This window comes from Megalobrama amblycephala, linkage group LG9 (assembly GCF_018812025.1).
Source record: "Megalobrama amblycephala isolate DHTTF-2021 linkage group LG9, ASM1881202v1, whole genome shotgun sequence".
Taxonomy (NCBI): Eukaryota; Metazoa; Chordata; class Actinopteri; order Cypriniformes; family Xenocyprididae; genus Megalobrama; species Megalobrama amblycephala.
This window is the reverse complement of record NC_063052.1, coordinates 33,798,352-33,801,790: the sequence shown is the minus strand read 5'-3', so window position 1 is coordinate 33,801,790 and position 3,439 is coordinate 33,798,352. Positions and strand designations below refer to the sequence as shown.

The 3,439-nt window shown below is 34.7% G+C and overlaps 1 long non-coding RNA gene across 1 annotated transcript; it reads right to left on the bottom strand.

The window, feature by feature from the left end:
- Positions 1-288: 288 nt before the first annotated feature.
- LOC125275755 lies at positions 289-3,142 on the bottom strand. The gene is made up of 3 exons (XR_007186502.1): positions 2,952-3,142; positions 2,709-2,762; positions 289-2,076 (listed from the first exon to the last, which is right to left on the bottom strand). It is a non-coding gene; the product is annotated as an uncharacterized LOC125275755 (long non-coding RNA).
- Between the last annotated feature and the right edge of the window lie 297 nt (positions 3,143-3,439).

Sequence of the window (3,439 nt, the reverse complement as noted above, 5' to 3'; positions counted from 1 at the left end):
AAATGTAACCCAAAGAAAGTGTGCTTACGATAATTGCTTTGAAAATGCTTTGAGGTGAAATGTTCTTGTTTTCAAACTTCTGCATAAGTTATGCACAGTGTTACACAACAGGGGGAAGAGAGGTTGAGGTAATGGGAGTGCCGAAAGGTGAATTGCTAGAGCAGAAACCATTTGCGCATAAATAATAACAACTTTTTTGATTTTATACAACAGTTCAATACATAAGAAGCTAATACTGTGTTATATTTTAGACACAATATTGTCTGTTTTAAAGTCTTAGCAGAATGACTGTGGGTCTCAGCAGTGTTTCTGAATCAGTTCACATTTTGCACAAATTGGGGGAACCAATGGTTCAATGGTCCGTTCATAAAAGAGAGCCATTTCCTTTTTTTCTATTTTTTCCATTGTCTATTTGATGCTTTTCTCATTTAACACCGACAGCAAAGAAATGTATTCTATAGGCTAGATTATTTTTAAGGTCTATTTTTACAGGCTGTATGCAGTATATGCAAAGCCAAAGCGCAATGAAATAAAGCAACTTATGATTTCGGAGGTTTACATAGGCTATTGTCCAGTTTCATATTTGCTCAGTGACAGTCATTACATTCGGGGCTTGACTCAAAACATTCGGGGCTAAAGCCCCGGCAAAATCGGATGGCGCCGCCCCTGTGTGCGACATACACTTTTCTGCAAACTGAGCAAAACCATTTGTTTGGTAACGTTTGGGTGATTGAGACAGCATGTCTTTCTATTGATTTAGGGTAGTTTAAGCATATTTACTGTATTGCACAGTTCATACTTTGATATAATTTTATATGCAATATTTCCTTTTCTGTTCATCATCATTAAAAGTCCATGTTTATGTTTGTTCAACTTTATTTATTTGAAATCCATCAAAAGAAGGTTTGAAGTCCAAAAGTCATTGAAAACATTTTAAAATCAATTAAACAAGTAAAAAAACCCTAAAATTCATACCCCATAAAAAATAAAAAAAAAGTAAACTGATACAAAACTTTTTTTGGTAACCTTTAGATGAGATGTTGGTGGGCCCATCACCAATTAACTGTTTGACAAACAAATTTAACCTGCACAAACCTTTCATTACTGCAACAGTAAAATTATTACTGCAATCAGTAAAAAAAAAAAAAAAAAGAAAATAAAAAGAGTTTAACTATTATGTTTCTATTTTCAGAATTTGGTTGTTTTACTTTAGTAAAATCTAGCTAGTTCATGAATATTTTAGTGGTTGGTTAGGGCTTGCACATGGTTGGGAACACTGATTTAGAGCATATAGAGCATAAACAATGGTTCTCTATTGCAAGGCTAATAATTTTCTTAATTAGCAAAGCATTTAAGCACTGTCCCAATCACCCAAAATTATACATTTTGTCACTCATTAAGACAGTTACCTGCCGCCACCTACTGGCAGTTTAGTTTCATGTTTAAAAGTATCATTCTTTCCGACATTTTTTTATTATCTAATCTCACAACATTTTTAAATGCAGTTGTAATTTTTCAGTGTAAATTATTTAATTTGACTGGTAACAGTGTCTTATTACACTAATTTAATTTATTGATCAAATTTAAAAATTTAAAATGAAAGATGAAGCATTTATTTAACAATGGGTAAAATGCCCTTTATAAAGGTAAAAATATCATAAATATGCAGATTTATACATGTCACAGCCGGCCTTAACACTGATGCTGCAGAATAAATTGTATTTACAACAGAGTTTGTGAATGACCGATTTACTCGTTACAGGAAAAGGCTTAATGTCGAGCCCTGAACTGTTTTAATATATTTTACAAAGTAAAATTTTCCTGTGATATTAAAACTTAATATTCAGCAGCCTGCATCCAGTTGTCAGTGTCACATGATCATTCAGCAATCATTCATTTGTGGATGGAGATGAGTGATCAATCCCCTCAGGTACCAGTAGATCTTTGCCTGATCTCCAGTCTTCTGGTTCTTCTGCTCCTTCCACCATCCCGGTCTCTTGCATTATGGAGCCATGATTTAACAGGAGTTTCCACTTCGGAAGCTGTGGCTGGGCCGCTTTTTGTGTGCTTTTTTATCTAAAGTGAGAAAAAAACAACAATTGAAACATTAATTTAAAACAAAAAACAAAACACAAGTTTTGTATACATTACATTTGTGTTTTCCCAAGGGTTAGGACATTTCCAACCCAGGGAACAATCTTTTGAGAACATCTAAATGCACTTTGACAGGAGAAACCTGAGAATAATTTGAGTTCCTGAAAAATAGTTCCAGGTGTTGTTTATTAATGTTAAAAACAATTTTAGACTGTTGTTGAGAGAGAAAGATACAGTGAACAAATTGAGGGCATGATGAACTGAGAGCATGAGAACAATTTGCTACTCAACCTTGTGTCATTCCAAACCTGCATGATTTCTTCTATGGAAGATGATATTTTGAAAACTGACCATGTTTTTGTCAATACAATAAAAAGTCAATGGGATCCAATGCAGTTTACAATGTATGGACAAAACAGATGAAACATTCTTCAAAATATCTTCTTTTGCATTCCACAGAAAAAAGTAAGTAATACAAGTTTGGAACAACATGAAGAACTATACCTTTAATGTAAGAAATCATTGATGACTTTAACTTTCAGCATGAATATGTAATTTTTATTAAAATAAATGCAAATACTGAGAATGTGTCTGACAGTCAAAAATGTACTTACACAGCAAAAGATGCAGTGACCTGTGCCTGAGCGGCTCTCCTTAGGTTTATTTAGCTGTGGTTAACAAAATCACAAAGGAGAAAAAGAGAGAAAGAAATATTGAATAAATCTATACAAATCAAAATAAAATAAAAATAAAAATTGTATTAATTTTTTCATCAGTTATTATTGACTAATCAGCATGTCAGGAGTTCTCAGCTCTGGTCCTCGAAGTGCACTGTCTTGCACAGTTTATGTCCACACCTGATCAATCTCACCACATGTGACTTTCTAGTCAGTAAACCAAAAGAGCTCGATTGGCTTGTTCAGGTGTGTTGGACCAGGGTTGGTGCTAAAGTCTGCAGGACAGTGGTCCTCGAGGGCCAGAGCTGATATCCCCTGCAATATGTTCTAAACATGACAATTCAGAGATCCAGAATGACTGCTAGATCAATCACTTACGACAGTGGTGTCCAGTCCTGGTCATGGAGGACCAACGTCCTGCAGAGTGTAGCTCAAACCATCCTGTAGTTCCTGGTCATCCTGAAGACCTGTAGTCAGGAATCAGGACTAGATGGCAAAGAATACTGAAAAGAGAGAGGACAAACAACATTTTAATGGTATGAAGCCAGTTTAAATCTTTTATTCATGAATATGTCCTTTGACATCTGAGAATGTGACATATGGCACCACTGTACTGTCAGATACAGTGATACCCAAAAGATTAACAGATAACAAGCAACATTTTTATG